General features: G+C 48.3%; 1 protein-coding gene across 3 annotated transcripts in view; it reads left to right on the top strand.

The window, feature by feature from the left end:
- Nucleotides 1-320: 320 nt before the first annotated feature.
- The window catches only part of HPCAL1 (hippocalcin like 1), an 83,914-nt gene continuing 59,223 nt past the window's right edge, over nt 321-25,011 (top strand). Inside the window, exon 1 of one of the 3 annotated variants that reach the window (XM_076332790.1) lies at nt 321-372. The gene's annotated coding sequence lies outside the window, so the exon portion shown is untranslated. Of the gene's footprint in view, nt 373-17,234; nt 17,506-25,011 lie in introns of those variants that run through there. The other 2 variants (XM_076332792.1, XM_076332789.1) reach the window with 2 other exon arrangements.

Raw genomic sequence — 25,011 nt, 5'->3', positions numbered from 1 at the left:
ATGGAAAGCCTGCTGCAATTCAAATAGAAATATCCTGGGAGATTCTCAGCTATGTTGAATTAAGGAAGGAAGAATAGATCAAATGTTTTTTTCTAAGCTCAGTTAACTCCACGAGAACAGGACACAGCTGTGAATCCCTTAAAGGCAGTACACATTCTCTGCCAAGTTAGAAGGCAATTATTCTTCATAAATCTGTCTTTTTAAATTCAAGCAGATCGATTGTCTCATCCATCCTTTCCCTATGCAAGCACCCAGAAAGGCTCTTTTAGCACCACCTACGACTAAGTACCCCGCTTATCAGGAGAGCCACACCATGGAGGCAATGAAAGCCTTGTCAACCCTGCGTATCCCTTTATAATGGTGGATGTAAAGGTATGTTCAGATTTTTAATGTTTTAATCAAGAAGTTTCTGTGCTGTTTTTAAATATTGTCTTGCCTTTAGTTACCTGATCTCTATGCAAAGAAATAGGACACTCCTAAAAATTTATTGTTTAGCTAATAGGCAGAAAAGTGTTGCAAGAAGACAGGATAGTTTCCTTACGTATACTGTCATGGTTGCATCAGCATAGGGCTTCCAGAGCTGTGCTAAATTGGCTTGGTTACAAGACAGTCATGTCCTAATAGCCCTGTTGTGCCAAATCACCCTGGCTCTGAAAGTCAAAATGGCTTCTGCCCTTTCTGGTGACCTGTAGTCATGGCTAGACATTCAGCAGGTACAGTGAAGGCAAATATTGTTTGGTGCAGTTGTGAGCAAGGCCTATGGAAAAACATGTGTGAGACTTGGGAGGATCGGTTGCCTTCAGGGCTTTAAGGTGCTCATTGTGATCTGAGTAACATGCTGGTCTTGATGTTTTTCACTTTTTTTCAGATAGGGAGAATGCTTTGCAGTCTTTGTAAAGTGCTTTTTGAGATTGTACTGATTACGCCCATTACTGCTATGGTGTGTCTTCTCTGGCTGACATTTGGTGGATTTACTAAGGCCCTGAAAAACCAAAAAACGCTATGAGAAAGGGAGAGGAGTTAGCATAAATTGTCCTCTCCCACGCTGCAGTGGCACAGCAATGAAAGAAAGGGTGTTCATTTATCTTTTTTTTTTTAAGACCATATTGGTATACGTACTTCATTTGCATTCTGTTGCAATGAAACAAAGCAGGTAAATGAGATGTTTGTCCTTATCAACCAGCCTCCAGAGCCCAGCCAGAGAGATGTGCCAAGGACAGCTGAGGGGTGGGATGTGGCGTGGAACAGACCCAGCAGCAAGTCCTGGGTCAGCTGCTTGGTGGCACTGGGTAGGACTGGGGCAGCCTGGGGACACACACTAACTGTTGCCAACTTAAATCCAGGGGAAAAGGGTGTTCTAGGTATGAATAAGTATGGGAAATTCTGCTGTCACCTAGGAAACTTCTGGTTTACCTCCACTGGCATCATAGAAGGGTCCCCTGGGGTCTTAGTCCCACCCCTGATCCCAATATGGCCAACTTCAAAGTTAGGTGAGGTTGCCCAGGGCCTCGTCCCATTGAGTTTTGAAACTCCAGGATGGAGATACCATCGCTTTCCTGGGCAACTTTTTCCTGTGCTTGACCACCAACCCTCATGATGAAAATGTCTTCCTCGTTTCTAACCAGAATTTCCCTTGCTGCATCTGTGACCGCTGTCCCTTGTCCTCTTCTTCTGCATATCTGTAAAGAGTCTGGCTTTGTCCTTCTCTGTCACCCACCATGCTGTTAGGCAGCGGGAGGCACTGCTGCTTCCCCCCAAAACAGCAAACGAAAGAACTAGAACTGAGCCAACATATTCATAACAGCTTCTGAGGGACTGAAAGGCCATGTGAATCTCAATTTGTGAATCATTTCTGCTACAAAAGCAGAAGGAATTCAGAAAAGTCAACAGCTTGGCATTGGCACTTCCAGGACAGGAATTTGAGTTTTCTTCTCTCACCTTGACTTTGAAGAGACCTAGATGTTGACAAGGGATGATGGGAGAGGAAAGGGTTAAACAACCTGGAATCTGAATTGAAATACTGCTCTTATTTTGGCCCATCCATAATTTTTTGTTGATATTTTATTTCCACAAAAACTGGAGAGAAAAGCTTTGAGCGTTACTTTCTCAGCTCCTAAGGAGACTGGAGCACAGCTTGCTGGTGACTTCACGGGAGCTTTGCTCCAAAACTGGTGGGGTGTCTGGGCTTAGACAAGAGGGCTTCCACTTTCTCCCACATCTCCACTGCAGTGTTGGCCAGCAGAGCTGTGTTTTTAAACCCTGAAAGCGTGGAAAACTGCAGCTGCGAATCCTCTGATAAATCACAGGAAAACAGGACTAGAAAGATTCACAAGGGCTCATTTAATCTTTTCTCCAGCGTCAAGGCAGGTTGTACCACTTTATCATCCCTAACCACCACTTGTCTGACCTGTTCATAGTGTGATGGAAATTTCAATCCCCCCCAGAAATCCAGTCCAATGGTTTGCTGCCCTTACCTGCAGATTTTTTTTTTTTCCCATGCGTGCTCTGACTCTTACATGCCTTAATTTAAGCTCATCTCTCCTGTTCACTGCAGATATCCCCCTCCACTTAAAACAACATTTTACATAGCTGGAGAATTATGTTTCCCTTCAGGCTTCACATATTTAGGCTAAACCCCAATTCAGTCAGCCTCTGCTCTCAGGGTGTTTTCCACCTCCCTGCTCGGCAGCCAGGATCTCTGCAAGTGCCACTCCTCAAGCCACAGTGCATCACTCTGGCTGGTGTGGAAGGGTAATTTCCCATTGTATGGGCTCTGCTTCTCCTTTATTTACCCTAGAACGTCTGTCTTCTCCACAACAACGTGACGCTGTTGATTCATGTTCACTCTGCAATCCACAACCACCCTCTCAGACCTTTTTTTGGCAGAGCTGCTGCAGCTGAACCCAGGCAAACCCAGTTTGCACAGCTGATTGTTCCCGTCTACCTCACATGCGTCTCTACTGAACCGCATCCGTTTTTCCAGGCCTTTTCCCCAACTTGTCAGCATTACTTTGAATTGTCATCTTGCCCTCCTCTGTGCTTGCAGCTCCCACTTGCTTTGCCTTGTCTATAAGCTAATAAGCGTACTCTCCATTTCTTCATCATCTGTACCCTTACCACATGCTCTTCTCTTCAATTGACCCTAATGTTTTTGGACACAAGGGAAATATGTGATGCTTTACCTGCCATCCACTTAAGAGCTTAAGAGCTCTAAAAAGCTGAGTCTCGTAGAGATGGCCTTTTGTTCCCCTTGCAGCAAGATCCCCACAGCAGAGCTGGATGCATTTTTGATTGATACAGTAACCCTTCCTTCCTCTCTACAGTTGCTTTTTGTGATGTCAAACAGCTTCCGCACTTGCGAATGAAGGAGACTGTATCTGCTTACAATACATCTCCTCTTATGCACATTTTAAGTTCAAGGAATGGCATGGGCTTATAGGAGAGCCTTTCACTTTGAAGGATGCCAATGCTCTTAATAAATGAAGTCTATAGAAAACCATGGCTTACCATTATGGAAAGAGCGCTCGTTTGATAGCATGCTATGACCGTACCCAATAACTTTATACTGGGAATGAATAATGCCATAACATGGAGCTCATGGAAACATGAGCTGACACAGGACAGACCCCTCTGCCATTCTGCACGTCTTTGGCCGGGAGGTGTGAGTGGAAGTGCCTGGTCCTGTGCCACCGAGAGTCACGCTGAACCAGGGCATTGGACATGTCGTGGTTTAACCTCAGCTGGCAACTGAGCACCACACAGCTGCTCGCTCACTCTGCCCCCCCCCCCCCCCGCCCCAGTGGGATGGGGAACAGAATCGGAAGAGTAAAAGTGAGAAAACTCATGGGTTGAGATAAAAACAGTTGAAATAAAATAAAATATTAATAACAATAATAATAAAAGAATATACAAAGCAAGTGATGCACAATGCAATTGCTCACCACCTGCTGACCGACGCCCAGCCAGTCCCCGAGCAGCGGCCCCCCCGGCCAGCTTTCCCCCAGTTGATGTACTGAGCATGACGTCACATGGTATGGAATGTCCCTTTGGCCAGTTGGGGTCAGCTGTCCTGGCTGTGCCCCCTCCCAGCTTCTTGTGCACCTCCAGCCTTCTCAGTCGGTAGAGCATGGGAAGCTGAAAAGTCCTTGACTAGTGTAAGCACTACCTAGCAACAACTAGACCATCGGTGTGTTATCAACATTATTCTCATCCTAAATCCAAAACACAGCACTGTACCAGCTACTAGGAAGGAAATTAACTCTATCCCTGCCGAAACCAGGACAGACATTAAAACATCTTTCCTGGAGCAGTGATAATCTTCCTGTTTGTTAGTTTGTGAGCAGCCTGCCACTTCTGGCTTGCATAAAACTGAATTCTCAGGTGATCTGTTGCTGTTGTCAAAAAAAGGCAATAAACTTCTGCCTCTTGTGTGGGTATGCTCTTTTTCCAGGAAGCAACACGTAAAGGCCAGAGTCTGTCCTGGGAAGCCCTGTGCAGAGCCTCGGGGAGCCCGCTGAGATGCTGGCACTTGGGTTGCATGGTGCCAGCCATAAACCAGTCACCCAACGCTGGCTCCTTCAGTATTCAGTTAAAACATGCCCACTATACAGCCTGACTACATATGTCAGTCTGTAAGCTATAAAAATCCCACATCCCCTTACCTGAGAGTGGCAAGTTAAATGAGTAGTCCCAAGGATTCAACACCTTGAACTGGACATTGTAATGACTGGCTTAAAAAACTGGGAAACTGGAAGAAAACATCTGTTTGCTTGCTGGTGACTCAGGGCTCAGGGTTAACGTTTTCAAACTTGCCATGAAAAATACGGACTAGAAATATAATTGGTTTGAAAATTGAAGTCTGTGTTCACAAGCAACACATGAATTCCAGCATTTGGAGCTTTGAAAAAAGCCCAAATGTGATAAGGTCTGCAAACAAATGGAGATTTTATAGGACCAGTTGTAACACAGTAGACGTGATAGTGGAGGCAGGGTGGGGGGAAGCAGGCTAAACTAGCGTTATAACAAAATATTTCAGAAAATATCCCTCCCTGTTTACAGCTGGGGCAGGAATGCTAACCTGAAACAATTTCACTCATTTCTTCTATGCTTTCTATATTAAGAGGTGCTATTTTAGATTTCTACTCACTTCATCAATCTAACTACAGGGTCTGCTTTCTCTCCCTGGGCTGAATCCATCCCAGGAGGAGCTCTGTAGAAGACTATGCAGTTCTGTCAAGTATGAATTTGACCCACTGTGCTCAGTTGTCCTACTAATGCATCTGTCTTGGGTCTAAGTGCTCTCCTGATTTGTACTATAATTATCCTAAAACTAGATTTTTCTAAATTTCATTCCCTCGTAGCTTTTTATAGTTCTGGGAGTTAATTATTCAGAGCTGTGGAAGTTCTCAGCAGCACTTTTCCCCAGCTTTTATGGACACGGTTGCATTTGGCTCATGCAGAGTGGAGTGCATGCTGGCGCTTCAGACGGGGATGAGGGAATGACTTTGGCCAAATGTTAAACACACTGTGTTCAGCGTTTTCTTCTCTGACACCATCTCCTTGAATCTTTTGAGGCACTCATAATCTCTGAGCCTAGTAACGTCTGTATTCCCTCCCTGGTATTCATAGGCTTTAAAGTAACCCTTTACCCGTTACAGGTTGATGCCACCTGTAGCATAGTGGGGCAGGAGGGTTTGCGATGAGCACAGGGACCAGTGTGGCTGCAGAACTGGGCACTGCCAAAAACACCCCCACATTTTGGCTGGGATGGGAGTAAAGTGGAGCAGGGGTGCAGTGGGGAGGCTGAAGGAGACAGACTTCTAGCCTGGAACCAGAAGCTGGGGAGACATTAGCAATCTCGTTTTGCTGGCTGGGAGCGAGTGGACGTGCGGTCGGGGATGGCTGGGCTCTAGGGGACATGCCAGAGGGTTGTCTCTCTGGGGTGCAGGCTGGGGGAAATGTGTCCTTACAGCCCTAAGGCTTTGTTCAAATTTCACTTGAGTTGGAAGTTATGAGGCATGTTTGGAGGGCATGGAGACACCAAAGCACGGACCTACAAGGCTGCTGCCAGCAGAGCTCCTCTGGCTTCCTCGGCTGGGGACAGAGTGGACTCCAGCACAGACATGTGGGGAAAAGCGCCCGCGTTGGGGTGTCACTCCGTCCCTTGCCAGGCTTGCCCCATCTGCCTGGGGAATCACAGACACTTCTTTCACTGAGCCCTTTCCCCTGGAGGTTGCCACTCACACGCTGGGGATTTCCATCGCATGGAGTGATGGTGAAGGGTCCATGCTGCAGCCGCCAGGCTCTGAGCAGGACCCCGGTTCCCCTGTGGCTGGCTCTACAGAGGCAATACAGCAGTAGAAAATGAGATTGAACCTCTTCTGCCTCCCACATCTTCGTTTGGGTAAGTGCAGAGTGTGTACTTTAATTAGCGATGATACATGAGAGAGACAGGAGATGAAGCAGTGTTCAAATTAAGTGTCTACAGAGCTGGTGAGAGGGTAAATATGAGCTCCCAGACTTGGGAGATTTTTTTCAGTCCCTTCTTCCACAGCAACAGGAATTTTTAATTTTAATTTAAAAAGCAAAGAAATTGCTTTGCAATTGTTGTTGCAGCATTTTTTTTTCCCCAAACCCACCACCTTTGATGTCCACCTCACAGCCCCCTGTGCTTTATGGCATTGCAAAACCCAGGCAGGGTTAGCTGGGCTCCTGCCATGGATGGGGGCCAAGTCCCGTCCCGTCCCCCCCCCAGCTTTGCATCAAGCAAAGGGATGCTGCTCCCATGCTGCAAACCCATGGGGAGGGCAATGGACTAACGCCTGCATGACACCACCAGTCCTCCTGCAGCAAATCACCCTTTAACAGAAGCAAAACACAACAGGTTTGGGTTCTTTCCTCAGGGATGGAGGCTTCAGCAACCTGCCCAACTCCTCTTTCCCATCACTTTGCACTGTTGGGGGGGGCTGTGGGTGCACCTCTGCCCCCACCCCTGCATGCATTTCTGCTCCCACAATCGGGAAGCGCTGCTCACAGCCATGTACTTTGTACCACTGCCCATCCCTGGGTCATCTGAACACCTCATCCTTCACGCTGAGCATCCTATTCCCTGCTGGAGTGGACGGGGGCTTCAGACTGAAAGCGGGTGGGATGCTGAACACAAATATTACACGTGCCAGGAGGATAAATGAAGGTTTACTGAAGAATAAGTTAACCTTACATTTCAAAATTGTTGTTTCTTAAGCGCTTGACTTCCTCTGTGCCCTATATGACAGATTTTTTGCTTGCTTTTGTAAATAATACAGTATTTAATTATTGGACAAAGCGTGCTCCATAGCGAAATATGGTTTCTAATGCATTTTAAACTGGTAAATACCAAGTATTCACACCTCCTTTGCTATGATTTCACTTTAATAATGATTTTGGTGTTTCAGTATGAGTCAGACAACAACACAGGAATTGCTGAAGAAATTTCATTGAAAACCTCTCTGAAAAACCAGTTATGAGTCAGAGGAAACACAGCTGAATTTTACTGGTTCAGGCCTGGCTTGGTCGGGTCTGTAATTTCAGAAACCAAATTCCACATCTGGAATTGTCTACAGTTTGGCTATTAATAGGATGTCTGTATTTTTATTTCAACACCACCACCTGGGTGGGACCTGCTTTGGGGAGGACAGCAGCTGCCAGCACCCACTGCTGCCTGGCGGAGAGGACCCCGCTACAATGGGAGATTTCCTGCAGGGATGGCTCAGAAAAAATGACATTTTTTCCAATGGAAAAATGTATTGCCAATGTGAAAGAAAACCATAAAGAGAAGCAGCCAGGAGAGGAAGACACTGGAAAACCCCAAAGGCTCCAGAGTCCCTACTTTTTGCTTTCTGCCCCTGCTAGTGTAACTTGTTTACCTACCTTTTTGTTACCAAAACCTAAATTTTATATGCCATTAAAGGCTGGCTGTTCCCAACAGGAGCCCAAAGAAAAGCGGCAGTTGCGTTGCTCTTGGGAGTTCACATATCCAAGGGCAGAAATGTGCTCTTTGCATGGTTGAGGCCAAACTGTCATTAATTAAGCAGTGCTGAAACTCTACCAGTTTATGTTAAAGGTGACCCAGTCCAGCACTTTTTAGGAATTCATCTGGTTTAGGAACTCATTGGGTGCCCTTTATTGCTTCTTAATCTCTGTCAGCATGAAGGAATGTCTCTAAAAGTCTCTATCAGACAGAATTAATGTCATTCAGACACCCCCAGCATGGAGTAAGTAACTGAACTTCTCTTACTTGCCTGGATATCATTTTATATAAAACAGGACACATGGTATCATGATAATATGAAAAATCTGGCGGTATTTGCATGGCAATCTGAGTGCAGAGAAGCTGCTGTGGCTTCAATAAGCTGTGCCACTGTTTGCCTTTGAACACTGTTGGGTGTATCGTCTGAGAGCGGCCGCACCAGCGGGTGCCATGAGCACCAGTACCTTGCCAGAACACCAGCGGGATGCTGATGAGAACATGGTGTCATGTGTTGTCCAGGATCCTGCTAGCAGGCTCTTTTATTGGATTGTTGTCTGTTTGGAGGGGGAAATATATCCTCTGCTTGAAGCAAAATGCCTCATGGTTTGTGTTGTGATAAAAGGTGATTATACTTCCCTGAAAACTGCAATTGCTTTTATTTGCAAAGTTGCTGCCCCTCTCTCTCTTGTTTCATAAAAAATGCATGTTTTGGTAGTGCTGTGGCAAAGGTAGGGCAGGATGCTTGGCAGGGCCAGAAAGTAACCTGCCCTTCAGAAAAGTCCTCCCATTTCAGCAAGAGCCCTCTACATTTTGCTGTGGTATCCTCATCGGCTGAGCAGCACCAGCTGCCAATCAAGCTCCTTGGGGGATGCTGCTCCCCTGTGTGCCTGTCCCAGGCCCACCACGTCGATGTGTCCTTCTGCCTCCCCCTCCTCCTGCACCCACCAGGTCATGCACTGAGCCTCCGTTGCTGCCTGTCCCAGCTAAGCCCGTCCAACCTAACCCTGGTGCCCAGTGGGTCGGAGGCCTTAGCAGCGCCTTTTGCTAAGCCCGCAGGCTGCCGTGGCTTTGTGGGATCGTACGCTGCGACCTCCATCCGATGGGAAACGCATGCGGATTTTTCAGGCAAAGCCCAGTGAGTGAAACATGGTTGTCCGCATGCTTGAATGATCGGAGGGATGGAACACCTCTCCTATGAGGAAAGCCTGAGAGAGTTGGGGATGTTCAGTCTGGAGAAGAAAAGGCTTTGGGGAGACCTTATTGCGGCTTTTCAGTACTTAAAGGGGGCCTATAAGAACAATGGGGACAAACATTTTAGCAGGGCCTGTAGCAATAGGACAAGGGGTAATGGTTTTAAACTAAAAGAGGGTAGATTCAGACTGGGTATAAGGAAGAAATTTTCTACGCTGAGGGTGGTGAGACACTGGCACAGGTTGCCCAGAGAGGCGGTGGATGCCCCATCCCTGGAAACATTCAAGGTCAGGTTGGACGGGGCTCTGAGCAACCTGATCTAGTTGAAGATGTCCCTGCTCGTTGCAGGGGGGTTGGACTAGATGACCTTTAAAGGTCCTTTCCAACCCAAACCATTCCATGATTCTGTGAAATCAGAGGACCTCATAAAGCAGCATTTCCCATGGGATCAAGGTCTCCTGCTCAGTATCCGAAGGCAAAGCCATGTGGATCATTCAGTGCAATTTGGAGGAAGTCAGATTAATTTTGGCACAGGCGATGGAGCACTCTTGTATTGCTCCTGTTGGTAATTAAGAGAAAGCAAATCACAGGGGAGGACAATAAAAGTATTAATTAACAACACTTTCAATAAGAAAAAAGTTAGAATTTTACAAAAAGGTTGGTTTATGCCTGGAGAAAATCCTTAAATAGGGTAATCACCTTGTTGGGCATTTGACAAATGCACACTAATAATTAAATGGTGGTATTGATTACGCATTTAGATAATCACCAGATCCTTCGTGCTACTGCAGGAATGTCCCAATTCTGCTGCCTCAAGCTCTGATTTCAAGGAGTGAAATATTATAGAATCATAGAATAGTTTGGGTTGGAAGGGACCTCTAAAGGTCATCTAGTCCAACCCCCCTGCAACAAGCAGGGACATCTTCAACTAGATCAGGTTGCTCAGAGCCCCGTCCAACCTGACCTTGAATATTTCCAGGGATGGGGCACCCACCACCTCTCGGGGCAACCTGTGCCAGTGCTTCACCACACTCATTGTAAAACATTTCTTCCTTATATCTAGTCTTAATCTACCCTCTTTTAGTTTAAAACCATTACTCCTTGCCCTATCGCTACAGACCCTATTAAAAAGTCTGTCCCCATCTTTCTTATAAGCCCCCTTTAAGTATTGAAAGGAATTTCAATATTAAGTATTTCAGGGTCAATTTATGCGGATGGAAGTGGTGTGAGGACATGGGTGTCCCAGCAAGAAGGCTTGAGCCCCGGGTGAAGGGTGCAGCATGATACAAAGCCCCTTAATCCCAGAGCGCTGGGGCAGCAGCATCCTGATGCTGGCAGGTCGGGTCCCGTAGCTCTTGCAGGCCTCTGGAAGGCATCCTGGAGCACACAGGCCAGCAGAGTGCTAAATTAGCATCTTGTTGGCTCCAACATCCCAGAAAGCGCTGTCAGGTTTCTTTCTTTTCCTCTTTTGTTCAGCCGTATGAAAAAAAAGTGGCCTTAGCAAAACCGAAAGTCGCTGTGGGGAAATACCGGGTTTACTATATTATTTTTTATTGCCCTGATTGAACAAAAATACTTGTTTTGTTTTGCTTTTTAAAGCTTTTGTAATGCCAGGCTAAAACATTGATTTTCATTTAAGCACACAGATATTTTTCACACTTAATTTCCGGCTTTTGCATTTTGCTGTTGTGGTTCAGAATAGAAAAAAGTAACAGCATTGGTATTTTCTGCTGCATAGAAACACTTGAGTTTTCTTACTCTATCCCACCTCTTTCAGCATAAATCTGCCATTTTGGACCACAAACGCAGAGTTCGCTCTGTTGCATCCCACAGACGCGACCGTCTTTCGATGGCTCTGTGGGACCTCTTCCATTTCGAAGGCTCCCTGTTATTTTCTGCTTAGACAAGTTAGACACAGCATTTTGTGTTTTGATATTGCTGCTGCTGCTGGTGTGGGTTAAAACCCCGGGTGGGAATGCCAAGACCAAAACTGCTGAGGCCCTCAGCATGCCACTGGATCAAGGGTGGATACCCAAAACCCTGCTGCTCTGCCCTGATAGCAGGTATCCTTGTGCGTAGAGCCCGCGGGAGAACTGGGTTCTTGGAAGATGCAACTCGAAATAAGCGTGTGCAGGCTATGGAGCACAGGAAATTCCAATTTTTTTATTAGTTTTAGTTAACACGCCCCCTGCCCCCCACTTTTTTTTGATAGTAAATCCCAGCAAACATTGTGGCAAACCCCAGAGTGCAAAACTACAGTAAAGCACCATGGAGAGAAATGAGGCTTTTTAATTTTCCCTATTTAGCAAGGTTTTTCCCTTTTTTGTGTAAGCAGCTTTAATATTAAAATCTTATTTAAAACATCTAACTTTAGTGTCTGGCATAGCAACTGCAGCCTGGGAGGCAAAATCAAGTCTCTTTTGGATTCCCATGTAATAAACTGGTAGACAACAGTAAATGAAATGAAAATGTGCTGGTTTAATTCATAAATTTGTCACCTCCGTCAGGCCTAATTTTTTTTTAATATTTCCTCCCTCAGTCATTCTATTATCGGAGAGAAAAACCACGCAGCCAAATTTCCTTTATGTTGCTTTAACCATTGTTCTCTTTGACTTTGAAAAGGACACCAAGTGTTCTTATAGATGTAAATGTGCTTGATGGCTTTGGCTGCTCATATGCTAAGTCCCCCGCAGGCACTGGGGTATCCCTGGGGCAACCTTAATACAAATGTAGGTAGCAAAGTGCATTTTTTTCTTTGTCCAGCTGTGCAGGCTCACATCTGCTGTTCTCAGGCTTTCTGCCAATCATCACAGCTCTTACTATTCATTTTTCCTCGCAGGGGAAGAAAGCACCCAAGACAATCTCCTGCTAAGAGAAAGAGCAGAAATCATGCAATGATGGAATATTGCCACTGTGTTTGTTACTTTTTTTTTTATATTTATCTGATGTCACTGGCACAGTGGCAGGCATAGCAAGTAGGTTGGAGATGAAAAAGCATGCAAAAAACCTACATTAAATATTGTGTTGTAAGTAAATTCTCTGAACACCCATTTCCACTTGCTCCACATTATATTATTCAAACTAGACAAAGAGACTCTGGAGGGTACTAGCAGATTTCCCCCTCCTGCCTCTCTCCATCCTCCAAGGTCATTTAAAACAGGCCAGGAAAGTACACTAGAAGATACTGCAGGGAACAATCCTGCTTTGGCAGGAGAATGCACTGTAAAAACCTACCTGCTCTTTTCCACCTCCAGTTTCTGTGATCCAGATGACTGGCAAAACCCCTTGGCATATTTGTTTTGGTAGTACATTAAATACTGGGTCTGCCTGTTCAGGCAATGCTGCTTGCCCATACTGCAGGTGAGAGCAATGTGTGCAGCTGGCATTTCCCAAGTTATGTTTATTTGCCTCTGATGTCCAAGCTGGAAATGCAAATGCAAGGAGTACAAAGAGGGGTTAAACTGATGCAGGCAAAGATTCAAGCCCCAGCATCTGGCAGCAAAAAAATGGGAAGCTTTATAGATGAACATCCAGGTTTTTTTTACTGGAAGACAAAACTTATCAAAGAAAATAGTTCTGATGATAAACAATTTTCCCTCATGTTTCCCCAAGCACCTGCCATCCAGCTTGGCTTTATCACAGTGAAATAACACCGGCTGCACTTCTCCGTTGCTGTTTTCATTTGAATTTCTCTGAAGTGATTCCTCGGTGAGGGATTTCCAAAAGCAAGATTAAAACAGGATGAAAAAAATAATTAGTGTCTTTTGAAACATTGCTTTCTTCCATCAAATGTAAGTTGTGAGGATGTTCAGTGATGGAGGGGGGTGCTCCTCTGACCGCTCCCGCAAGGTTGTCCTGCAAATGCCCTGGCCAGGCAGGACACTCCTTCCCAGCTTAAACTGCTGGCCAGCAGCTCCCCCCGGAGAAGAGCCACCCGCCTCCACGAGGGCCGCGTGGGGATGACCAGGATGACCGTGTCCCCAGCTCAAAGCCAGAAGACGTGCTTTTGCTGTCACTGTCTGCAGTGGAGGCAAGTCCTGGCTCTTCTGGGAGAGGCAGATCAAAGCCTGTCTGACCCACACAAGCTTTCCACGAGACACCTGGCCTGAAAGCGGCTGAAGCAATCAGCCGCCTTCAAGGACGCCACTGCCAACCAGCCCTTCCTGAAGCACCAGCATTTTCCATCCCAACAACCATGACAGGTATCAGGAGACCAACGGGGAAAGAGTGGGCTGAATCCTTAATCCCTGCCAGCAGTTTCTTCTTTTGTTTTTCTGGTGCTGGGCTGTCCAGGTCAAGCTGATGAACAGCTCAAAAAAGGTAAATATTGCTTTAATCTCTTCCTCGAGTTTATCATGCCAAACCACAGGAAGGCAGGTAATAATTCAAGATTACCAATAGCCTTCTGAAGATCACATTATTATGGCAGATACGTAAAGAATAGCAGCATGCCACACACATCAAATACTTTAGTTTCCATCTAATCCCTTGGTGATTATACCCCAGACAGCAGAAGGAATTTCACATGGTATTTTCAAATTCAGCATAGTTGGAATGATCCAGATGAATCTAATTTAATCCCTCTTTGTTTCTCTCTCCTGACTGTGGAAACAGAATGAAAAGCAGAAAGAAAAAACAAACAAAAGGTGAGATGCCAGAGCTGCTATGGATTTAAGTTTGAGAAGGCCCATGCTAGGTCATCATGGGAATATTACAGATAGGCTTAATGAACATAACACCATCAACAGAAGAGCTTCAAATAAGCCAGATACACCCAGTGGGCCCAATCTTGCAAATGTGCCTACTTTCATAGAATCACAGAATCATGTAGGTTGGAAAAGACCTTTAAGATCATCGAGTCCAACCGTTAACCTAGCACTGCCAAGTCCACCACTGAACCATGTCCCTAAGTGCCACATCTACACGTCTTTTAAATATCTCCAGGGATGGGGACTCAACCACTTCCCTGGGCAGCCTCTTCCAATGCTTGACAACCCTTTCGGTGAAGAAATTTTTCCTAATATCCAATCTAAACCTCCCCTGGTGCAACTTGAGGCCGTTTCCTTTCATCCTATGACTTGTTACCTGGGAAAAGAGACCAACACCCACCTCGCTACAACCTCCTTTCAGGTAGTTGTAGAGAGCGATGAGGTCTCCCCTCAGCCTCCTTTTCTCCAGGCTAAACAACCCCAGTTCCCTCAGCCGCTCCTCAGAAGACTTGTTCTCTAGACCCTTCACCAGCTTCGTTGCCCTTCTCTGGACACGCTCCAGCACCTCAGTGTCTTTCTTGTAGCGAGGGGCCCAAAACTGAACACAGTATTTCACAGAACATGAAGTTCTCATAGTATTATGCTCAAGTACGCACTTAAGTGCATAATATGAGAAGGTAACTGCCTACATATGGATCTTAACTGGCAAGTGCAGGGCCTGACTGTCTTCATGTGGCACGTTCTCTGAAGAGAAGAGCAGAGCTGGGAGGCTGCAGAGCAGGAGCAACAGCCCTCACAAACTCATTGCAGGAATCAATCTGCAGCTTCTTTTTGTCTGAGATTGTCTGTGAGCAGCCGATGACTTTCTAAGGTCATCCTTCCTTGTTTCCCAAGGGATTTCTGTAACTCAGAAATTGCTTGTTATCAAGCATTAGGACTCAAAATCATCTGAAATCTTGGCGGTGTTTCTTCCGTTGGTCATCTGGATTGCACCATCTTGTATCCAGTCACAGACGGAAGGGTGCAATTCTTGAAGAAAGAAGTTGGGTATAAATAATAGTAACACCTCATTTGGTTCTTGTTGTGTTCCCCAATAATTGTTGAATCCAGAATTATTTTCAGTATTTATGCAAGTTATCATGGGATAATATGCAGAATACTAGAGGGCTTGAAGAGAGGAGCAGCCATGAGTTCTTCTCAAGTAAGTATCCACTGACCATAAAATGTCCTGGAGTCTCCCAGCATAGGCAGCTCCTGACAGAAACATTTGAGTGCTGTGCTGAATGGGCTGCAGTGCAGCACAGGGACACCCACCCGAGGATCACCCCAAACTGAGGGCAGGGCGCTCGCAGCTGCCAAGCCCCATCGAACCAGGGCATCCTCGTGAGGAACCGCTGCAGCCTCCAGCAATGGCTGCAGGTCCCAGCTCATGACGTGTCCACTGCAGGATGCAGGGCAGCCCCATGCAGAGGAAAACCTGCTGCTGTTGGGGCTACCGGGTGACAACCGCGTTAAAAATGAAAGTGGGATTGAGTGCCATAACTGCCTCCTCTCACCAGACGTCAGCCCCAAGAGCTGTAAATCTCGGAGGAGGCCTCAAGTAGGTACTTGTTCTGTTGCCACCTATTCCTGGGCAGAGGGTGGTGTCATTGCCCACGCCACCGCCCTCCCTGGCAGAGCAGCCGGAGAGGCACGGCCGCCATGCTTACGTGCGCAATGCTCGCGCAGGGAAGGGTTTGCGGGGAAGTCAAGGGGATTACTCACGCGTAATCATCTCCTGCAAGGAGAACCCAGCTTCAAGTATGTGAAGTTGGCAGCGATGGTGGTTGCATACAGTTTTCCATTATATGTTCCTGGTCGAGTTTCTTCTAGTTTTTAACTGCTCAGGTTCTTTAGTTTCCAAGCTTGTTCTTTGCCTTGGGCTGACTTTTTTTTTTTTTTTTTTAAGCTGGCAAAATGGTTGAACTCTTTGTGAAAGGCCTTGGAGAAAATGGTTATCATTGAGTAACGTTTTATCTGTTTGCATCAATGTATTCAGTTTCAATGTACTCAAGCTTTGGAGTACACGTGAAAGGGTTGGTTTCTTTTTTCCGCTGTCCTTATAAAAATCTGTTGGACTTAGTACAGAGATAAGCTTTGAAAAACTGCTGCTTTGGTGTCGGTGGTATTTTTCTGTTTGTTCCCGCCCCCCCCCTTGCCTCCCAAGGTTTGTCGCTAAAATCTTTAAGTATCTTTTTCCTGGTGTGGCCTTGATTTCAGCTCTATTCAGTTCCTATCTCGTGACTGCACTGAATGTGCTCACTTAGTCTCCTCTAAGGGGAGGCAGAGTGAAAGCTACCTATAAGGCACAGTGGCAACTACATTAAACTCTCCATATATTTTTGACTTGAAAATGTGCTGGGCAGGAGCTGGGGGGGGGGGGGGGGAAATCCTAACGGGAGGATTCATTTCTTTGTCTGTGCTGCAGGCCATATTGCTGAGCAACGCTTCCAATTACCTCCCTCGGGAAGCAGATTAGCATCAATCCCTAAATCCCCTCCATTTTGTGATGGGGTACGCGGGTAAGCTGTGCAAGTTCACGTCTCGCACAGAACCGCGAGCGCCTGTCTCCGGCCGGATGGGACTACACCCATCCGCAGGCTCAGCTGACGGTACCAAATTTACCTGCACCAAATTCACCTGTACCGCTATCAGCCTTGGTGGGGGGCACCGCTGGGATGGGAGGGGGGCACTTTGGGTGGCACGGGGGCTCGTCCGCATCGCCCTGCTCAGCAGGGGAGCGTGGGGCGCGTTGTGAGGCTGTTGTGCTCGCTTCCAGCGGCCGCTCCAGAGCCGCCACGGCTGCTGGCAGCGTCCTCCCCGCGCACCGAAAACTTGCCACCCCCAGCCGCGCTGGAGATGCGCGCAGCGCCTGGCATGAGCCGGTGCCGCGGAGGTCCTGCTCCATCGTTTCCTTATTTGCTTTGGGGTTAAAAAAACAAGAAAAAAAACCCGAAAAATCCAAACTTTTTTCCACCCCCGTCCCCATGCCCACGCCCGCGTTGCCCGTGAGGCCGGCAGCGAGCGCCGGCGGGGCGGGCGCCCCCCCCACCCGCGGGCGCGCAGCCCCGCGGAGCCGCCTCTCCGCGCTGCCCCGCCGGCCCCGCACTTCCTGCCCGCCGGCGGCGGCGGCCCGGGGAGGCGGGCAGGGCGATACCAAGTGGCCCGGCTCGGCGGGAGCGCCGGCGGCAGCGGCGGGCGGGCCGCCCCTGCGCGGGGCTCGGCGCCGCGCACGCCGCGGGGCGGCCGCGGAGCAGCGGCGCGGTGCGCTCCGCCCCCCCGGCGCGCCCGCTGCCCCGCCGGGGAAGTTGAGCTCCGTCGCTCGCTCTCGCCGGTCCCTCGGCGACGGCTCCTTCCTCCCCCTCCCTCCAATGCGCCTCCCGCTCATTTCCTCTTTTCCTCCCCGCTCGCCGCCGCTCCGCAGGCGCGCGGCTCGCCCGGGCGCCGCCGCGGAGTTGTAGCTCCCAGGAAGCCGCCGCCCCCCCGCGCAGCAGCAGCCGCCGCCGCCGCCGCCGCCGCCGCTTCCAGGCCGCCGCGGGACCCCGCTCCGCCAGCCGGGTAAGGGGCTGGGGCTGCCCCGCTGCCGCCCGGGCGGCCGCTCGCCGCCGCCCGCGGAGCGGCAACTTCGGCGGGGCTGGGGGAGAGCCGCGCCGCTCTCCGCTGCCGCGGGGACTGTAGAAGAGCGGAGCTGGGGTGAGGGGGGGCTTTCCGGCTTTTGGGGGGTATTTTGGGGGAGCGAGGGTTGGAAAGATCCCGGCAGGACTGCGGGCGCGGGGCGCTCCGCGCATCTCTTACACCCCCGCGGGGCGCGGAGCGGGGCGGGCGCCCCCTTCGCCGTCGGGGGCTGCGGAGCGGATCCCCTCGGCCCCGCCGCCGCCGCCGCGGGGCTGCGGTGGCAGCGCCTGCCTCGCCCCGAGCAGGGGGGAGTGCCAGCGTTTTCCCCTGCCCTCGGAAAAATTACATATGTGCGTATTTGTATGTCTTTCTCTCTCTCTCTGTGTATGTATGTATATCTGTAGTTATATATATGTCTGCGTATATACACATGCAGCCCGCGTGTGTGTATTTGGGGGGGTGTGCAAGTCTTGCCTGATGATAAAGGGAGTTACGCAGCTCTGCTTTATGGTGGTTAATGGTTTACCCGGCGAAGTTCCCGCCGCATGAATGTTGCAGGGTGCTTTGAGTCAACTCCTTCAGATCCGGACTTCCTATTTGCCACCTTCCCGAACGGCCTCAAAAAAATGCTGGCTTTTGCCTCTGGTGAGTAGGCTTTTTTGGCTGCCTCCTCCCCTGGGAGATGTCTGCGGCCGTGCTGGAGGCCGGATGGCTGCGGCCGAGGTCACCCCGGTCCCCTGAACCCGGGGCAAGGGGGGACACCCTGCTCCAGGGAGGTCATGGCAGCGAAGGCGTCTGCCAGCCTTGGTTCGCATCAGGCTGCCGGGGAACCTGCTAGAGCACAGGGCTCCGGCGCACAATAGCTGCCGGAGTACTGAGAATCACAAGAGATAGGGAATAAAACAAGGCAAGTGTGCTTACAAGTGAGTTTCCATGCAAATAAGTTTCTGCTCGGTTTGGGAAAAGGTCGCGTAATGCATCATCTGGAATGAAAGGTTTGCTGAGAAAAACAGCTGGGTGTTGAGTAGGTCTGTGTTTCCTGCTCACAGCTGGGTAATTTGTACCTTTATAAAAAATCCTGAGGTTTTTTCACAGGAATACTTATAAGCGAGCACTGGAACTGAGCGTTATCCTGTAATCCCACTCACAAGTGAAAATCGGGTAGGGAGATCAGGTTTTCTCTGTGGGGGAAAGAAAGGAGGAATCAATTACTCCCTCCCCAAAATATTCCACAGTTTTCCCAGTAGGAGCCATTTGTCGTGGTTTCGGGTTCAAAAGCTCTTCTTGCCTAAGATGAAACTTGAACAAAGACCAGGGGGCTATTGCAGCAGCCCACTGACAGGATAACGCTGTCCTGCGTGGGGTCCCACCAGCATCATCGGGTGCTTCCCATGGTGGCTGTGGAGCAGAGCCAGAGGAGGGACCTGCCTGCTCCAGTGCTGAATATCCACCTTGCTCCCGGTGCCTCGACTCTTCTTAAGTGCTTCGATCGGGAGCCCTTTGATTCAGGCGAAAGGATCTTCCAGCTTGATTTGTTTGATTTCATCTAGTGTGGTGAGGCTCGGGAAAAAGGCAGATAATCTGCCCACATCTTCCCTTAGGTTAGGTGGGGAGATGCTGGCCAGCCAGCAGGGCACACGTCGCCTCTTCCTTTCACCTATTTTCTGCTTTTCTTTGTTTCTTGCCTTAAATTAGGGTTTCTCTGTGTAGAGGTGGAAGTGTAGGAAACTGGGAGGGAAAAAAAGCGTGTGCCGCTATAGAGTGGCTGTCGCAACGCTGGCAGCAGCTCTGCTGAGGAGTCAGCTGTGCTGGCAAAAAAAGTGCTTTTTGTTGGCACAGCGTAGTCCATTCAGGGAATTGCAATGGTGAGAAGAGTCCTGCCAGCTGCAGGAGTGGGGTTTGCTCTTACAGCGGGATGCTTGCACCGGCAGTAACGTGTGTAAGTGTAGACAAACCTTTTGAGTTACGGAATGAGGCTGTCGCTGTGTAGGTGCAGGCAATGCTTTGCTCTCTGTGTGTCGCAGCTGGCGCCGTGGTGCCTGGTTCTGCCACCCGGGCTCATGGGCATGTCAATAACATGGGCCAGTTGTTGGGAGCTGATGATAGAGGTTACCTTGTAGCCTAAGCAACATTAAACTTGGATTATGACTCTGGGGAAAAAAAAAAGGCCAAAAAAAAAAAAAGCATGTGATCTGTGATTAGAAATGGTTGCAACTAAAAATACTCATGCAACATGATTTTTTTTTTTTTTTCAAGCAAGACAATATTCTTTTGAGTGTTGATTAGTTTGACATGAGTGAGACAGGAATGCTGGTAGACCAAGGGGGCAATCTGAATTAAAATTATGTATTATTGGGGTTTTTTTTCTTGCTTTTAGTGATGTGAGACTATTAGGAATGAGGTTGTGCTGTCTGCGTATGCAAGATGCACTGATACTCATGGGAGGAGGATCTTGCACTTTTCCAGAGTACTGCTGGTCTTTCCTTGAAGCGTGACTTTTAGGTCAGATTAGTAACAAATGCAATATGTTTTCCAGTGAATGAAAGAAAAACAGACTTTTTTTTTTCTTCAAATGTGCAGTTCCTCATGTTCCTAGGATGCTTCCCAAAATGTCTGTATGTGGGATCAGTTTCTTTGTTTGTTGTCTGTATTAGAAAATAGTTTGTGTCCAACTTCAGTATCTTCATGGGGCTTAACTCGTACTGAAGTTAAATTTCTTTTGGCACGAGGTGATTTATCCTAGCTCATGTTGACTGTATTACTGTGTTGTGTGGGATCCTACCCATGGATTGTGGAAGGATTTGCTCTTGCAAAATTGTTGGGTTTTAGCTTTAATGAGCAGAAAATGTTTTAAATCAATGCCTGAAATTTCCGTTGTTCCAATAATCCTCTACCGTCCTGAGAGTATAACAAATGCAAACAATTATCTTCACTTCATCAGCCTTTTGCTGTATAAAAGCTTTCATGGGTCGGTTGTGTTTTACTAACCTGCTAATTAACCCATTGATTTCTGCATTTCTTGACTTCCCCAGATATATTTCTTCTGCTTATTGTCACACTCGGATAGCAAAGTAGTTGTGAATCCTTAAACCATGGGGGCAAATATTCCATGAAGGAGATCCTTACCTTACCTCCCTGAGTCTTTCAATGGATCGGAGAGAACATCCCTCAGCTGAACCTCCTGGAAATGTAACCTTTCTGTGTTATGTTGCTTAATGACTGGGAAACCCATAGGATCAACTGTGGGGTGAATTATACGTTCTCCTGCACTAATTGCACTGGAATTAGAAGGCAGGAGCTGGGGGGGTGGATCCATCTCATAATCTAAGAAATATTGCAGTTCTTCTGGATTGCACTGCATGAAATATGCCTTTATTATTATTAAGAAATGCTGCTTATAATTTGCGCAGTAGGTTTGTAGATACCTGTGAATAACCAGGGTGGAAGAGATGGCAATGGTACTTTGACTATTTCAGTGTTTCTTGTCCTGTAGGTGTGTACCTTTTTAAAGTCAAAGAAAGCACCAAGTAGTTTAAGGAATTCTCCCTGGTGATCTGTGTTAGTCGAGATACTGTGGAAACCCACTCCAGCAGCATTCTGTGCAAAGACTCCAGCTACAGCCTGGTCAGCTTTTCTCTTCTCTTGCATGTTGCATGTTTCCTGATGATCGAACTGCCTGTATCAAGCGACACAATCTACTTGAAATCTTGCTGGAGAAAAAAAAAACAGCAGCAAAACGTAGACGTAGCTATAGTTACATACAGTTCATGCATCAGCCTTTGAGACCCTATGTCAGGTTTTTTGGTGACTTCTACAAATATGTTTTAGCCTTATTTCTTTTTCTGCCCTCTCTTTTCAAGGGAGATCAGGCTGCCTAAATGGGAAAGGGTGCAGCTGGATAGATGCATGTTTAGCAACTGGGGAAAAAAAGGATACTTGCTAGTATTTCAGTTGCTGTAATCTTAATGTATTCAGAGAGGTGTTCTGAGCTGATAGTATCCCTTTAAATATCCACTTGGGTTGGAAAACACTGGATTTGGGTGACAGGGACACCTGGAGACTTCAAGGGTGGAAGGCATGGCTTGCACCTGCAGAGGTGCTTGCTGAAAACGAGGCATACTGAGATCCTGACATGCTTGCCAAGAGCGATGGCTAAACTTGGGCAGCTGGTTTAGCAATTAGATTATGTTTTTGTTTTGGACAATGGGTTTATCGTAATGAGTTAACCGGTGGACTGGTCAGAGTGGCAAAGGGGTTTGTTTTTGATTCCCCGACCATGCAGCGTGCCAGCATCGGGAACGTACTTCCCACCAGTGGAAATGCAAGAAGCGTTTCATATGAATGCCCGGGGGCAGAGGGAGCGTGTGTGTGTATGTTCTGGTGTGCAAACACCAAGTTCTTGTGATTTCTTGAAAATACAAGCATGTGATGGATGGTATCACTTGGGCTTGGGATAAGGAAATACATCTTGCTGATGCTTGAAAGTTGGCACGTGGCTCATGCAAAGTCATTTTAGAATAGGTGGGGGTGGCGGCAGTGGGAGGAGGGAGGAAAAGAAATGCCTTCGGGGGGCCAGGAGCCAGGGCGTGGGCGCTGCAAGCCTTCCTTGCCATGCTTCTCATTCACCTCTGCTCCGCACAGGCTAGTGTGTCTGTGCAGAAGGGATGCTTTTCCTTGCTCGGAGGTAGCAGGATTTTTTTCTTTTTTTTTTTTTCTTTTCTTTCTAAAGGGCATTGTGTGCAGGATGCTCTGTTCTTGGCAGCTCTCCCGTGGTGCGAGGGGAGAAAGCTCGCTGCTTTTGGTCGTGCTGCAGATAGCCGCCGTCAAAGCCAGTTAGCATTTATGGGGCATCCTTCCCTTTTTCTCTTTAGTGAAGCTTTTTTTTTTAGCAGGTAAATGGTGTTTCTCCAAAGACATTGCTTTGTCTTTCTTCAAACTTATCTGGGGAGAAGCAGACATTCCTTTGGAGGACAATTTGGAGCTGGTTGATGAGAGCTGCTTGCACGTGAGAGGGGATTGGGAGTTACAAGGGAGGACGTTGTGGATGCATAACCATTAGCACCGACTTTAATTATGAAATGTGTGTTCAAAAGAAAGCAAGCATACTCTGTGGTGCTTAGGAAGGGGCCTAGAAGCAACATCTGTTAAATATGTTAGAAGACACTTGAAAACCCTATATCCCCTTCATCAGAGCTGAAGGGAAGGCAGCGTTGGTAACTCATCGGCTGGGGGGGGTTGCTGGGTGTTGTACTTTCAGTGATGGCTGTGACCCCTTCTCAGGCTGTCAGGACAGGAGTTTGGCCACTGCATGCGTGCCTGTCCCCCTGGGGACCACAGTGTGAGCCTGGGGGTGCTGCACTCCTGTGCGCCAGGCTCATCCCAGGAGCAGCAGCTCTGCCTGGGCCGGTCAGGGGCTTTTCTGGGGTTGTCAGAAGATGTATCTGAAGATTTTTATGGGTTTTTTTTTTCCCAAATGGAATCTGGATTTCATTCCAGCTGAGGGTAATTGGAGCTGTGGTAATGATCTGAAAGCAAATGAGAATGAGCTCTGTAGACTCCAGCCACAACTTTCTATTCTGCTCGTGTCATGCTTCTTAAAATGGCATTCATTCCTAAAACTGGTGCAAAAGCTCTGTTACTAAGAGCTGTGTTTTTCTCAGGAGATATGCAAAGTGAGGGAAGACCATCCTTCATTTTTTAATTCATCCTCTAGTCCTCCTCTCCGATCTCCTTAAGGAAGAACCTGAACCCTGAACCTGCAGGCAGACTGGCCCAGCCAGGCTTGTCCCTGTGGGAAACCTGACCCTGGTGGCACTTTGTGGAGGAGCAAAGAGTCTGCCTTCATCCTCCTCAGATCGTGAACAGCTGTGGCTGGACCCTCCAAAGCAGCCTGCAGTTGCAGGAGGAGGAATCTGTGACTCCAGTAACATCTCCCTCCTTGGCCGGGAGGAGGAGAGGAGTCTGCAGAAGAAAAATCCCATCGCCGACGGCTGCCGAGGTACTGCTGGATCCTCCAGAGCGGAGAACTGAAGCAGTTGCTGTGCCCGTTGCAGGAGGGAGTCTCTCTTCTGACAAAATGACTTGTTGCACGCAGGTTTTGCCAGATCTGAGCTGTTCAGTCGCACCAACTGTGATTTCTCCTCTCTCAGATCTGGTGTTTGCCTGTGTCTTTTATCACCCCCAACGGGGACTGTCAGCAGGCCATTCGCAAGGTGTGTGCTGCAGCTTTCCAGAACTCCTGTCCCTTAAGTGAAGCAAGATGTTATGAACCGATAGCACCACAAACAAGTGAATTTACTGAATGCTTGTTTTTATGGGCGTAATTCAGAAAGCATGATCTGGAAGTGAAGATGCCCTTGCTTGCCGCTTCCGGAGCTCTGGCTGGTTGCAGGACACGTTCAAGGATCTTCTTCCTCGGCAGTTGGCTTAGCCATCGTCTCCTGGGGACTGGAGCTTCACAGCCAGGTGTTTGCTAGTGCCATTTGTATTGGCAGATTTTGAGTTAGCTGCTTCTTGGTGCTGAGCTTTGTTTTCAGATGCTTGGTGCCCCTGGCTGGTGCTGGAGGTCTCATATGCCTCATTACCTGGCCCTGCTGGCTTTTTACGCTTGGTGGGGAGACATGTTTCTAACAAAAATGCTCTGCATTGCTTACTCAGTTTCAGGAAAGCACTGCAAAAACGTTTTGGGGGAAGTTTTAATATTCTTGAGCTGTACGCATGTGAAAGGCTGGACTGGCTATTGAATATTAATGCCTGCTCAGGAGCTTGTAACGAGCGTGCCTGCTGGTGTAATAGTCATTAGATGGACAGAGAAACTGTCAGTGGCTTTTAAATATCACGAGGGGTATGGCATCGTGCCTTCCACTTTCCATGCAAGCACAACTTGCTGTCTCTTGCCTGCTGTTTGGGTGGACTCTGACCCGGGGAAGATGTGCGGGTGCTGGGGCAGAGCGGTGCTGCAGGCTGAGCTCCTCAGGGCCAGCCACCGCTGCCACCTCTGTCTGTGACAGCGGTTGTGGCATCTCTGTGCCAGGTTCTGCGCCTCTGGTCAGTTGCCCATGGCCGGCATGACGTGGGGTTTGCAGGGTGCCCATTTGCCACTGCTTGTCTCCTCTCCCCCAGCTCACCCTGCTGTCCACGTCAAGCCATGGAGGTGGCAGGCTCTTGCTTCCCATTATCGGCCTCCATTTAAACCCAAGCTTGGCCACAACATTTCTTAATGTCAGTCAGCAGTGGAAGGAGAGGGAAAAATCCCTAACTGGAGTAGCAGCAGTGACAGATCCCAAAGCGTAGACTTCAAGGTGGTCACCCGTCAGTCTTCTCCAGGTGCCTGGTTTCATGCAGGTTGTGGCTCCCACCAAGTACAAAGAAGAAGGGACTTCCAGTGCTGTCACCCAAGTGTCCCTATGGCTCCTGAGGAGGGGTTCACCCAGCTGTGTTTCAGACAGC

The sequence above is a fragment of the Aptenodytes patagonicus genome, chromosome 3 (assembly GCF_965638725.1).
Source record: "Aptenodytes patagonicus chromosome 3, bAptPat1.pri.cur, whole genome shotgun sequence".
NCBI classification, from domain to species: domain Eukaryota; kingdom Metazoa; phylum Chordata; class Aves; order Sphenisciformes; family Spheniscidae; genus Aptenodytes; species Aptenodytes patagonicus.
The sequence above is the reverse complement of the archived record's forward strand: the minus strand, read 5'-3'. Positions and strand labels throughout refer to the sequence as shown.